Genomic DNA, 15,993 nt, shown 5'->3' on the forward strand with positions numbered 1-15,993 from the left:
GCATAGATGAGCAGCAACAATAAGGGCAAATCCAATAACATGAGCTTGAACAAACACATGTGATTAATGAAGATGTTGCTGAGCAGAGGGAAGTGATTAATGAAAAGAATCGTCTCCATGCAAGTCCTCTACCGGAAAAAGAATAATGTGCACATGAGACACCTATAATGGGTTATAGTCTGAATGATTTTAGTATTTCTGGTACTGCTGCTTTTGGTTTTAATAGGCTGGCTTCTAGTTTTGATGGATTGCATTCTCGTAGTAAAGCTGATATTAAAAATGGTTTTGAGGAGCGATTAGGCAAGGTTGAGGAGTATTTAAAGATACATTCAGAAAAGGTGGAAAAATCTTTGGATGATATTCAAAAAAGTTTGAATTATTTGGTGAAGATACATGATACTAAAGTTTCAAGGGATATTAGACGTCCAGCCAAACTTAGGAGCCCCTCTTAGACAAGTGATGGACGACCATAAAGGAAACATAGAGAAGCTGAAATGAAAAGGCAATCGTGCAAGCGTCGTCGACTGAGAAAGAGTACTATGGAAATAGTTACCCTTTTTTCCTTTTGCCCTCTTGAGCTGAGGGTCTTTCGGAAATAGCTTCTCTACCTCTTCGGGGTAAGGGTAAGGTTTGCTTACACACTACCCTCCACATACCCCACTAGTGGGATTTTACTGGGTTGCTGTTATTGTCGTTGTTACTTACTGTGCAAATATTTTGAACCATCCAATTGCTGTCAAATGTTTAAATGTTTAGAATCTAATGATCTCCCATGTTATATATATATATATATATATATATATATATATATATATATACACACACACACACACACACACATACATTGTGATGACTCAAAAGGTCATCTTATATTTTAGACCTCAAATCTGCTCTCTTAAGCCTTAGAAATCTTATATTTATCCTCCTCGATTTGCATGCACAGTCCGGACATATTTCCAGAAAGCTTTATGTTGAAAATTGATGAAAACAAGAATTTATGCCTTAAAAAGTTGATTTTATTTGATTTCGGTCAATATTTTTAGTAAACGGTCCCAGATCCGTATTTTGATGGTCTCGGCGGGTCCGTATCGAATTATGGGATTTGGGCGTATGCCCGGAATCGAATTCCGAGATCCATAACCCGAGAAATAAATTTTTGACTAAAATTGAATTTCAAAAAATTAATGATTTTAAAGTATATGCTTAATGCTTGATTTTGATGGTATCGAGCCTGTATTTTGGTTCCGGAGCCCGGTACAGGTTTGTTATAATATTTGAACTATGTTTGTGAAATTTGATGAGAAACGGAGTTTAAATGACGTGATTCGGACCTTCGGTTGAGAAAATAGTAACTTTAAGTGTTCTTGAGAATTTCATTGATTTTGATGCTAAATCCATAGTTTTAGGTGTTATTTTGGCGATTTGATCGCACGAGCAAGTCCGTATGATATTGTTATACTTGTGCGCATGATTGTCTTGGAGCCCCTAGGGCTCGGCTGAGTTTCGGATAGGCTACGGGGTGATTTGCACTTAGAAAATCTGAGATTTTGCCTGCAGCAGTTGTTCTGGTGTGCCCTTCTTCGTGTTCCCGTAGGTAGTGTCGCGATTGCGAAAGGTAAAATGGGGGCAGAGGAATTTTCTTCTTCGCGAACACGAAGTATTGGGGGTGGTACCCTTCGCGAACACGATCAGTCTCCCGCGAACGCGATAGTTTAAGGGACCTGGGGGAGGGGGGTCATGTTCTTCTACGCGAACGCGACTATTGGGTCGCGAACGCGAAGGCTTGGGGGGAGCTGCCTTACGCAAATGCGTAGAAAGACTCGCAAACTCGAAGGCCTTAGGCCGCTGTGTATCGCGATCGCGACAGGCCTCTCACGAACGCGATGAAGGCATGTTCAGTGTTTTAAAACAGACTTCAAAGACGAGATTTGTTCAAAATTTCACCTTTTCTTTACTTGAACTCAACCTTGGGCGATTTTTGAAGTGGGAATTCAACACCAAATTATAGGTTCGTGTTCGTAAACTCATTCCTTTCAATTTTCATCAACACCCACTAGATTTCTAGGCCTAAATCTTGTTCTTTAAGAGTAGAAACTAGGGATTTTAGGAGAATTGGGAATTTTGTAAATTTTGGAATTTAGACCTCAATTTGGGGTGGAATTCCGGAACTAATGACATATTCGGGCTTGGGGGTAAATGGGGTAAACGGAGTTTGGTCCGAACCTCGAGTTTGGACCAAGCGAGCTCGGGGTCGGTTTTTGACTTTTTTTGAGAAAATTTAGTAAATCTGTAATTATTCATTAAAGTTGATTCCTTTAGCGATAATTGATGGTATTAAGCTATTTGTGACTAGATACGAGTGAGTTGGAGGTGAATTCTAAGGGAAAAGCAATACTTGAGCAGTTAGTGGCCTGCGAATCGAGATTAGTGTCGTGTCTAACTTTGGCTTTAGGGAATAGGTATTATGTGTTTATTCGCTACGTGTTTGGTTGTTAAATACGATGTATAGGTGAGGTGACGAGCATCTATGCATCGTTGTCGAGTCATAGCATGCGAGTGAAATTCTATTCTTGTCTATTTTGTAGCCTTAAATTCTAATATTCATACTTAGCGGGTTATTTAAAATATTGGGTGACTTATATCTGGTTTCACTAAGATTTGGTAACTTTCGAATATTGATTCGAGATTGAGGTTACATGGTACTATTGATTATGGGTAAAATACTGGTTTTATTATAATACTCCTATCTATCCGTTATTGATTCTGTGATTTGTGAAGAGGAGTGTAAAGCACGAAGGATGATGTCGTGCCGTGATATGTGAGTGTTAATGCACGAAGGGTAATGTCGTGCCATGATTTGTGAGTGATAAAGCACGAAGGGTGATGCCATACATATTATGAGATGTTTAATGCACGAAGGGTGATGCCGTGCCATTCTATTTATTTATTTAGTGAGGTTGAGAGTAAAAGCACGAAGGGTGATGCCATGCAGTTTTCCTTTGCTATTTTATTTGCTCAATTCGTTTAAGGATTTTCAGTTTAATTCTGTCTTTTCATTATTCTCACTCTTTATATTATATTCCCCCACTGTACGTTCCCTTCCCATTATTTCTGCATTAATTCTTTATAAACTGTTGTTGCCACTAGCATGATTATACTGTTCAGGTTATATGTGGGTGTCTTGTCCTAGCCTCGTCACTACTTCGCCGAGGTTAGGCTCGACACTTACCAGTACATGGGGTCGGTTGTACTGATGCTGCACTCTGTACTTTCTGTGCAGATTTTGGTACCGGCTCAGGTTGATCGAGATTTTGCTATTTGTCCGCTGTCCGGAGACTCAAGGTAGATCTGTCGACGTTCACAGACCTTGAAGTCCCCGTCTATCTTTTATGTCCTACTGTTTTCTTTCATTCAGACAGTTGTATTTCTTTCAGACTATTACTTGTAGTAATGCTAGAATGCTCGTGAATTGTGATTCCAGATCCGGGTGGTATTAATTAATATATTTTTATAATATTCCGTACTTATTATATTTCATCTTAGTTAATTATTGTTATTTACTGAATGGATATAAGGAATTGGTTTAATGATTCTCTAACGTTGGCTTGCCTATCAAGTGAAATGTTAGGCGCCATCACGATCCCGTCGTTGGAAAATTTCGGGTCGTGATATATATTCTTGTATGCTTTATTCTAAAGTCTCTTTTGTTAAGTTCATTAGTATCTTGCATTTTTTTATCTCATGTGAAAGAGATCTAACATTTAGTCGTAAGAGATCTCTTATGCTTTATATATCAATCTCTTGCGTGAACAGAATATCTCCTACATTGCAGCAGAAGAATCTCCTGCATTTTATATTAATATCTCCTACAGTTTACTACAAAAATCTATATCATGGTCGTAAGGTATCATTAGTTATATATAATAGATTAAGACCATAATATACGTATTGTCTTTCTTTAGTTGTAACTTAGAGTTATTATGAATAATTACTTAACAAGCATGATTGCACTTACTATCAACTAAATTAAGACATTTCATTGCGATAAATTACTTTTTAATTAAAAAACAATAAATATAATAAAGGGTGACCACTAAATATAACTTGAGAGATCTACTCATGGTCGTAAGAGATCATTAGTTGTTCATAAGAGACTAAGACCATAATATGCACATTATCTTTCTTTCATTTTAACTTGAAATTATTATGAATAATTACTTAACAAGCATGATTGCACTTACTATCAACTAAATTTAGACGTTTCATTATGATAAAAAAAATTTAATTAAAAAATAATAAACATAATAAAGGGTGACCACTAAATATAACTTGAGAGATCTACTCATGGTCGAAAAAGATCAATATCATGTTCATAAGATATCATTAGTTGTTCATAAGAGATTAAGACCATAATATATGCATTATCTTCCTTTCGTTTTAACTTGGAGTTATTATGAATAATTACTTAACAAGCATGATTGCACTTACTATCAACTAAATTTAGACGTTTTATTACGATAAATTACTTTTTAATTAAAAATAATAAATATAATAAAGGGTGACCACTAAATATAACTTGATATATCTACTCATGGTCGTAAGAGATTAATGTCATGTTCATAAGAGATCATTAGTTATTCATAAGAGATTAAGACCATAATATGCGCATTATCTTTCTTTCGTTATGAGAAAATCCTTCTATAGTTGTCCCATAAGCAAGAAAGAAATATTTGAATTTGTTATGTTCATCCAACACTGAGTCTGTCCTCGAACCCGGGTTTGTTTGCTCCAACACATGTAAGTACCCCGGTAATAATGAATAGCCTTTTTCTGGTCTCCCTCTTATGATTGGCAAGGCTTCATGTTTTGCATTCCAAGCTTTCCAGTAACTAACTTCACATCCAATTTTATTATGCACCAATGATTTTACCTCTTTTGGTGTTGGTCCTTGTCCTAATGAATCAAAAAGTTTTGCGCATCATTTCAGCAACTACATCATAGGAAGCTTGTTTATGGTACTTTGCTGTACTTTTTATCCCACAATTATGCTCGCCACAATAATTTTTAACGACAAAGCATGACGAATTAGCTAACTTCACAACACGCACACGCCAAGTGCACTCCTCAACAATGCATTTAACAAAAAACAATGAAGGACTAGACTTCTTTGTCTTGAACTGAAACTTTGCAGACACATCAATTATTTTTAGCTTCCTCAAAACTTCCTTTTTGCTTTCAAATATTTTTCCCATATGAAGATCAGAACGATCACTAAATGTACCTTCATTGCAACACTCGTTGTTCGACATGGTTTTAAAGCTATCCTCCCAAGCCATATTTTCCATAGCACTTGATCGTTCCAAAAATGGCATTCCAATATTCTCTCCCTCTTTAAAACAACCTCATTCTGAATAAATATTTCCAGAATCATGAACTTGGTAAGTGGGGGTTACGTTATGCTCCAATGGAAGTTTGTCAATCTTATCCATTGGTTCCTCTTCTTCCACTAAAATAGGACAATAATGCTCTTGGATCATATTACAATCATTGTTTTCCACAATAACTTGTGTATCACTACTTCCATAATTTACTACACTTGTCTTTTTAATTTCATCTGCATCCTCATGTAAACAAACTTTCAATGTTGGCCTAGCACCTCGTTCATCAACAATTGTCAAATAGGACTTTAAATCAAAATCATCCTCTATTGGAGCATACAGAGTCTCTTGCCATGTTTTATCCAAAACCATTAGTTTGTAACTCATAATAATATTTTTCGGATTACAAGTTATCTTGCATCGCTGGCATATTACTTCTACCAAATCATTATAACGTACTCCTTGACGACAATGAATCACCCTAACAATTTTCTTCTCCTTAGACTCAAACTCAATGCAAATAGTCAAATCACCCATTGATATCTACATATATTGATCACCCATAAACAAAAATAAAAGTCAATTAATACCAATCTCTTGCATTTTATAATAGCAACCTCCTACATTTAATATGCAGATCTCGTATGCTTTATATATCAAATCTCCTAAGATAACATAAATATCTCCTATGGTTTCTACTAATATCTCCTGCATTTCAGCAAACGAATCTCATGCATTTTGTATTAAGATCTCCTACGTTTTACTATATAAGTATCTCTTATATTTTCTACTAAGATCTCCTATGTTTTACTATATAAATCTCCTGCTTACACTATCAAATCTCTTTTCTGGTTCATCTTTACTTCGAAACACAAATCTCCTACATTTTGTACTATTATCTCCTAAGTGTTAATATACAAATCTCCTACTTCAGCAATCAAATCTCGTTTCTGGTTCATCTTCTTCCTTGAGTCCTCCTTCTCAAAATATTTCATAAAATAATCAAAAAAACAAAAGTTGAAGTAATGTATTACTTACTCAGACATTTATGAACTCAATGCAGCTATTTTTTACGTAATAGAAGTTTTGGGAAGCTTGGATTGATCATTGATGGAGGAAATTCGCTGGCTTCTTTTTCATCGCTGGCTTCTTTTTCCTAGGCATATGGTTTAATAATATTTTAATTACAATGAGGCCCTTTAATTTGCACCAATTTTCCAACACAATCACAAATGCTGACTTGGATAGCCTATAGGTCCCACAAGGGTTATAAATCAAAATGACAATTTGAAATATCCTCGAAGCAAAATCATATTTTGTAAAGGACCAAATAATGAATTGACCCCTCGGAGCTTTTATTCTATTGCAACTTAAATGTATGTTTTCTCATGTGACTGAGGTTTGTGGTGTGCTCTCTCTCTTTTTTAAAATTTTTACATGTCAACAATACAGGCCATAAGAATTGCCTTGTATGGGCTAAAAGTGACCGTTTTTCAAGAGAGGTGATGAAACTGTCGTCAGATGTTATGGTAACATCTGCTTTTTTTTTTCTTCCGTTTGGCGTTCACTTCTCATTTTCTTGCATATCAACCATTTTAGAAGTGACTTAGGACACAGATAATATTGGTCTGTTCTGATGCTTTTGCAGTTTTTTCGTGCAATGTTGGTCTTGCAAATGGAGGAAACTATATCTGAAATCTCATGTTCTTGACGTTATTGTGCTAAATTTCCTTTTAACCTATGAAAGAATGCTGGGTTAGTTCAAATCAACTGTATTTGTACCCTGAGTGTGGCAGGAGAGGTGGCAATGTAAGGAACAAGTTCAATGAGGTCTAAGCTTCTTTTGAGTGTTTGCTGTGATTGCTCTCTGTATAACTTATAACAAATTAGACACTTTCTGGATGGTGTGTATTGCTATTCTTCAAAATTGTACTCTGTCCGTTCTGAATTAGGTGTCTGAATTGTTTTGGACACGACTATTAAGGGGAAAATTGGATTCTGTCTTAGTTGAATGAAAGGGTGTCCGAAAGCTGAGGTAAAGTTAATTTTTTGAATAATTTTGACTATTTTTAGAATAAAAGTGGTTCTAATATTCTCTGTTTGATTATAGCACGACGAAAATGTATTGACAAATGAGAGAAAAAGTCTCCATGAAAGTGGAGTTGATTTTGTGACAACCTAAACTAAAAATTAAGACACTTCAATGGGGGCAGATTAATACTTCTGAGGACCTAAAGCTTAAAACTAAAACAGTAGCTTGACTAGTGTATCCTAGATTTGTTGTAGGTTTACTATCTTTTTTTAGATCATAAACTTACTGAATTAAGTGTTATGCCTATCATAAATTCCACATAAACTTTTCTAGGCGAATGTGATGTTTGGAGGTTTGCAGGTAGGTTACATTGTCATGGTAGATCCTTCAACAGGAACTAGAACGAAGTTATTGAGATTGCGAGGTGCTGCAGTTGTTGGTGTTTACCATCCTTTAATTGATGAGAATCTCATGAAAATCCTCCACGGGTATGAAGTTTAATCGGTTTTGTGGTCCATACATGCATCATAAACCAGGGAATGCAAGCGGGAGAGGCTTGGGTTTTACAAATGCAAAATATTACTTTCTCAAATAGTTTGTGTTTAGAAGAGAAAAAAAGAAAAAAGAAAAAGGATGGAAACAGGACAACAACACCAATTAGCTAATATACAGCATTAAATGTACTTTGGTTGCATTATCAGCGCCACATTTGCCAGCTACGGGTTGGATGATGATGAAATGTATCACAGGAGTAAAAGCTTTAGGAGAGATTGCTGATAGCTATGGTTAAAAGGGCTTCTTGTAATGGTACTGTTAGGCTATTAGCAGGCCAGCAATTTGAAGTTAAAATGAAGAAGGTTGGGAATACTATAATTTTCTGAAGACGAGGAGATGATTGTTGTTCTACTGCTATGCTTTTTAAGCAACGTATGCCCTTTGCTTTCTTATTCATCTTTTATCAGCTTGGTTATTAGGAACGCTACGTTATATCTGCTTGTTCCTCTTTCATTCCTAAATTAGCGGATGAGCAACTTTTCTGGAAAGGAGTTTACTTGTATACACGACAGTGCTATCACTGCATTTTTGCCTATTTGTTACATTAAATGAATGTACATTGTGCAAAATGCGGGTATTTATGGACAGTATGCGAGTGGAATTTCTGACACGATTAGAAAAGTTCACATTACCTGCCCCTTCCTTATCAGTTCATTTAACAGATAAATACAAGTCTAGTTTAGATGGCCCCTTTTCCATGTCATGTGGAAGAATTAAAAAAAGTTAAGTACACTGTTGCTTGAGATCAGGAAGTCTTGGGCTTTGGCCTTACGTATTGTATTTGCTTTTCAACTTCAAGCATTGCATTCAACCCACCAAGCCCACCCCCATTTATCATTATGCAGTAGTAAATATATAATAATAATAATAACAATAATAAGCGGGAACGTGGAAGTGAGGGATATCAGATTCCACTGCCTCTTTATCAGCCTTCTCTTATTTCTCATTATAGATCGTAAACAAAGCTTTACCAACTCACACGTTTCCCGAACCAGCATACGACATCGTTTTGTTACTTCGCCATGTGTAATTAATAGTTGGAAAAAGTCCATATAGGAATCTCATTCAATTTCAGGTCGTTCTGTTTAAATCCTGAACGTGATTGATTCTTTTTGCTACTCCTTTCCAGTAATTTCACCAGAACGTGCGCGATCCACCATCCATTGCGGAGTCCGGATCAAAATATTATAAATTTTGATTCAAGAGACTCAGGTCTCATATCCATACTCATACTAGTATCGTGTCGACACGGGTGCGACAACCAAACTGCCGTGTCGGAGCAACTTAGACATGCAAACATATAACGTCATAAGATTTATGAGCCCGACTTTTATAGTGATGACTTAGGTCTTCGCAAATATTTTCTAAAGGTCATTTTAAAAGTTTAATTTGCTTTTAGTTAATGATTCCCTTTAAGTGAAATTGAAATGTATGTGAAAGTTTCATTACTAGAAATCCGGGAAAAAACGTCCACAAAAACCGACCAAAGTCGGTAATAGCCAATAACCGTCCAAAACGCAATCATTAACGTGTGGTCGATATTTTGAATGTCGGAAGAGCATACCGACCAAAGACGGTCGGAAATTACTGACCAACATTGGTCGGTATGCTCTACACGACCATCTGACAATTTAATTGACTTACCGACCAACATTAGTCGGAATTTTATTTTAATAATTTAATTTTACCGACCAAACTTGTTCGGTGTTTTAAATTTATTAATTTTGCTTACCGACCAATGTTGGTCGGTATTGAAAAATATATTTTTTATAAATAATTAAAATTTAACAATACCGACCAATGTTGGTCGGTAAACAGGACAGTGCAGGCAACTTACCGACTAAAGTTGGTCGGTAATGGTGAATTTCTGGAAATTCAATGTGCATTAACCGACCAACATTGATCGGTAATTTGTAATTTAATTTTTTTTATTAGTTACCGACCAAGGTTGGTCGGTTTTATGGGATTAATTTAGGCAGAAAATGCATGTTTTGGTAGCTACACCACTTGCCAAATAAAAACAATATATCAATACCTCCAATTCACATCTAATAACCACCAATTTACCACATACAACCCCTAATTCACCACAAATCCAACCAAACATCCAACAACAACAACAACAACAACCAAACATCCAATTAATACTTTAAAACTAACAAATTAAAGTTCAATTAAACATCACAATCCAAAACCAAGCAAAAATTAAGTAATTACAACAAGTTCAAAATTGTTCAATCTAATTCAAAACTAGTTCTATTAGTCTAGTTCAAAGTATATTAAAGTATTGACCAAGGGATGTTTTCTACAACATCATCACCATCTGATGAACTTTCATCTACAAGACGGTATAGGAGGATGGGAAGAACGATCACAGGTCGGACAGGAGGAACAATCACAGGTCGGACGGGAGGAACGATCACGGGGAGGACGGAAGGAACGATCATGTGGATGCCGAGTGTAACGACCCGGTCGGTTATTTTGAGTATTTCAGCCTCGTTCCCCTATTTACTGCTCAGTTTGTTCCTTACAGTTGTTATGTAACTTGTCGGGTAATTGGTTCAAGTCCGGAGAGATTTCTGAATGAATTGAGACACTTAATCTTAAGGTTGAAAATTTAAGTTGAAAAGGTTGACCGGATATTGACTTATGTATAAACAATCTCGGAATAGAGTTTTGATGATTCCAATAGCTCTGTATGATGATTTTGGATTTAGAAGCGTGTCCGAAAAATTATTTGGAAGCCCGTAGCTAAATTAGGCTTGAAATGGCTAAAATAAAAATTTAAGTTTGGAAGTTTGACCGGGGAGTTGACTTTTTGATATCGGAGTCAGAATCCAGTTCTGAAAATTTTTATAGCTCCCTTATGTTATTTATGACTTGTGTGCAAAATATGAGGTCAATCGGAATTGAATTTATAGGTTTCGGCATCGAATGTAGAAGTTGGAATTCGTTAGTTTCGTTAAGCTTGAATTGGGGTGTGATTTGTGATTTTAGCATTGTTTGATATGATTTGAGGCTTCGACTAAGTTTGTATGATATTTTAGAATTTTTTGGTGTATTTAGTTGAGGTCCAGGGGGCCTCGGGTGAGTTTCAGATGGTTAACGGATCGAAATTTGGACTTAAACAGTTGCTGGAATTTTTCTGATGCCTGTATCTAGTTTCCTTCAACGCAACCTGGGGCACGCGTCCGCGACCGGGGGAACGCCTGGACAGAAACTTTTAGTTTTGAAAATGGGACTTCATCTCATTTTCCATTTTTGACAAATTGGAGCACGGGAAGAGGCAATTTTAGAGAGATTTTCAAGGAAAACATCGGGGTAAGTGATTCTAACTCGGATTTGGTCAATATACACGAATATATCATTGTTTTCATCATTTAATTATTATTTTGAGATGAAAACTTGGAGAAAAATTGTAAAACTTTCATAAAATGAATTTTTGAGATTTGGATGTCGATTCGGAGTCGGATTTGAGTGAAACTAGTATGATTGGACTCGTGGTTGAATGAGTTGTCGGATTTTGAGAGTTTCTTCGGATTTCGAGACGTGGGCTCCACGGACGATTTTTGAGTTGAATTTCGGATTTTATTGGAAAAATTAGTATTTTCATATGGAAATGATTCCTATAATTTGTGTTGACTGAATCAAATTATTTACGACTAGATTCGAGGAGTTTGGAGGTCGATTCGCTAGGCAAAGGCATAGTGGAGTAAGAAATTATACGATTTGAGGTAAGTAACACTTCTAAACTTAGTAGTGAGAGTATGAATCCCCGAATTTGGTGTAATATAAATTGTTTGGAGGTGACGCACACGATAGGTGACGAGTGTGTGGACGTGCACCATAGAAATTATGACTTGAATAAAACCTGTGAAGTTGTAAAATTAAAGAATCATGTTATTATTCGTATATTCTCCATGTGTTAGGAAATTGAGCTAAGACTCGTATTAAAGATCATGATTAGGCTACGTGCCGATATTTTGGGACCCACAGGGTTGTGTTGCTGTTAAATTTAATTGTTTTAAAAAAATATATTTCATACTCAATCATGTTCATCCATTGTGAGGATATTTATGGATCGGGTTTGCCCGCCTGCAGTAAGCCATAACGGCTTTATATCATGCTTGGGCTGAAGGAGCCCCTCCGGAGTCTGTACACACCCCCAGTGAGCGTAGATGATTATATATTCAGGATGGACTTCTCAGGGCATGGACTTGCCTTACTTATTTATATTGTGATGAATTTCCCTCGACATGGATCTTGTCCGTATCATTTATATTTGGGAATAAATTTCCCAGGGCTGGATTGACCTTATATGGTACTGAGTGACTGACTGTCAGTCGATGTGTGTATATATACGGGATGAAATATCCCTGGGCTGGATTGGCCATAAACAGTACCGAGTGACCGAATGATTAGTGATCAGTAGTATATAAGGTCTTTCCATTGAGATGTCGCATTCCTCATATCATACAGTATTGATCTATTTTGCTTGTACTGAGTTTAACTGTTGAACTTGAAAGTGTGCCTACATTTCTGTACCATTATTTATGTATTGGACTGTACCTGCGGAGCTTGTCACTACTTTCAGCCCAGAGGTTAGTCTTGTTACTTATTGAGTTGGTTGTACTCATACTACACTTTGCACCTCGTGTGGAGATCCAGGTGCTTCCGGACACGGCGACTGTTAGACCTCAGTGTGTTACCAGTTGGAGACTATCAAGGTAACTACTTGGCATCCGCTGACCTTGTCTCTCTTTCCTTCAATTATTGTACTGTTCTATACTTTCAGACAATGTTTTATCAGTCAGACTTTGTATTCATATTAGATGTTCATGTACTTAGTAACATCGAGTTTTAGGAGTGTTTATATCTGTATTTGTGAGATTTCTTCCATTGAATTTAATTTATTATGTTTCAGACTTAAAAGATATGGTGGTTTATTGAGATTGTCGGCTTACCTAGTATTGAGATAGGCGCCATCACGACAGGTGAGATTTTGGGTCGTAGCACCGAGCCTCTGGCGATGACTCACGAGACCGGGGCAATGGAAAATCTCTAGTAGAAAGGAGAGTTCTGATCTGAGCTTGCATACCAAGGAATTGAGCATCTCTAAGCCTTTCTCTTTCCTTGGCCGCTTCTATCTCGGATGTAAGCTTTGCCACTGTCTCTCGTATAGCCGAGAGGCTCTCCCTTTTAAGTTCCTCGCCTTGTGAGGAAGTCCTTATTCCTTACATTCCACACCTATAGCGATGGAATTGTTTCTTAGGAAGCCCGTATACCTTCCCCTTTTTTGGACCGCCAACAGCCTCCAACCATATTCTTTCAGCATCCCCGTTCGAAGGTTGGGTTGGCTCACCCGATTCACCATCTGGCTGACTACGAATGAATTCCTCCATGTTACTTTGGTAGCGACCCTATATTATTTTAAATTAAATTAGTATTTAAAAATTCTTATAAAAGTAAATTATAACACTTAAAAAAAATTGAAAGCTTACATATGCAGTCCCTGCCCGTTCTTTGACCCACCTATCTCCATCCCCCTCTTTCATCCTCTTTAAAATATGCGTTTCCTTGAATAGCTTATGATGGCTCATTGGATGCCCATACTTCTTTTCCTGAAAATAAATTAATTTAGTTAATAAATAGAATTGATATACTTAGAAAAGTAAAATAATTTAAGTAATTACCAATCTTTTTCTTATTGTCCCGATGCTGATAGCACCCCAGTGTGCAAGGAGCCTCCTTTCTCGGATGAGCGAGCTTTCTTTCCTTTTTCGCTCTTCTGTAAGAAATCCTCGGTCTGCCATTGCCTTAACAAATCATCTCATAAATACTGCAGACACCAGTCAGGCCTCTTGTTCTTCTTTCTACCATCCGAGAAATGATCCGATAATTTCTTGCGGGCTTTATGATAAAACTTTGAGCCACTTCCTTGCTATAGCGGTCTTCCCATACACACTTTCTCTGCATTTCAAAAGTTAAATATTGGATGGAAACATCATAATATAAATTATTAAACTGCTTAAAAGAACATTTATACCTTAAACTGATTGAAAATTTGCTCCTTCTGCGAGTATGGGAAATCAGTCCAAGTCGCATAAGGGACATCATAAAGCTTTTTGATCGCATTGGTGATTATATTCATAGTCTTCTTACTCGGCCTGAACCTGCAATTTAACAATAAAAATATATGAATATATTAGTAAAAACATTATAAAAAATAAACGCAAAACTAACAAATAACTCTTACTCGTTACCCTCAGGGACTATGATGATCCTGCCATAGCAATAATAATGCACTACCTCTGGATCATCATCCTCAGCATTTGTATCAGAGGCATGTGTAGATGGTGTAAGGGGCTCAGAGCTATGGTCTCGCAGGCGAAGTCCTAAAATAGATGGAGTCGATGATGAAGATGGTTGGGATCCATGTGACTGCGACATAGCTGGATACGATCCATATGGCTGTGATACTGATGGATATGACCCGAGTGGCTGTGATATGGATGGTTGCGATCCATGTGGCTGTGATATGTAGGGATGCGATCCGTGTGGTGTTGAGGCAGCTCGATTGTATGTCGGACGTATAGTCCTATGGCCCTGTGATGGAAGACCTAGTGTTTAGATGAAGGTGTAGGCCTCGTGATGTTGTAGCAGCTCAGTATAGCGGTGTGGTGGAGGATAATACATAGGCATCTCTGAAGAGGGTGGAAAATAGGGAGTATTATTATCCCCAGATTCTACCCTCCTCTTTCCCTTCCTAGCCTTTTCTCGACCCCGAGAATTAGTAGGGTCATTGTTACCTTGACCCTTGCCTGCCATCTACATAATATAATACATATTTAGATTGAAACATATAAGAAACTAGTTATAATATGGGAGTGCTTTAAAAAATCAACTTTTTAATCCTCGTCGACGTATTGTTCCTCGTCCGAGAATTCCTCGTCCTCACTTGTTTGAATTTCATCAGATGATTCTTCCTCCTCATTTTCTATAATTGTTACTTCATTTATATCAACTTCTTCCAATATACGTTCAGGATGTTCCAAATCATTTTCTAACTGATCGTCCACTGTTTGGTGAACACTTGAGATATCGTTTTGATATGCAACATCTAACACATTTTCGACTTCCATCCTACCTACAGGCTTACTTTTGATTACAACCCACCAATCAGACTTATTCCGCCGCAATGGATAAGGAGCATAATACACTTGTCTAACGTTATGTGCAATTATAAAAGGATCATAGCGATCATACTCCCTCATATGATTAACCTCAATTATGTTGTATTGGTGGTGTACTCTTGTACCTCTTCTTGGATTTGGGTCAAACCACTTGCATCTAAAGAATATCAATTTCTTATATGGCCAACCTTTATATTCTAGTTGTAATATTTCTGTGACCACACCATAATAATCAATATCTCCAATTTGGTTGCCATCACCACCTTGAACCCACACCCTGTTGTTGTTGCTATTTGTATTTTTAGAGCAATCCTCTATATGAAACTTATAATCATTCACTAAGTACTTAGACATTATTGTGTCCAGGTCCCCAAGATATATCTTTCAAAAATTGATTTATACCATTATTTGGATTATTTACCTACATAGTGTTAAAAAATTATAAGTTAGCATAACCAAATATATATATATATATATATATATATATATATATATATATATATATATATATATATATATATATATATATATATATATATATATAGCGAGAATTTTAGAAGAACATTATCAGGATAAACTTACAAACTATTTGAGCCACTTATCAAAACTCGTATATACAGTATCATGGCCAAATTGACCCACGAAGTGACTGTGACACATCAAATATTTTTAGTAGTTGCATCAATATGTAATCACAGTAAACTTTACATTTTGATAATAAATCAATACTTACTTAATAAATGGTACAACTTCGTGACAATTTAGCAACATATGAATTGTAGCTGACATATACTCCATATCACTCAAACTTCTCTTTCTAACATCCTTAGAACAT

Source organism: Nicotiana tomentosiformis, chromosome 2 (assembly GCF_000390325.3).
Source record: "Nicotiana tomentosiformis chromosome 2, ASM39032v3, whole genome shotgun sequence".
NCBI lineage: Eukaryota > Viridiplantae > Streptophyta > Magnoliopsida > Solanales > Solanaceae > Nicotiana > Nicotiana tomentosiformis.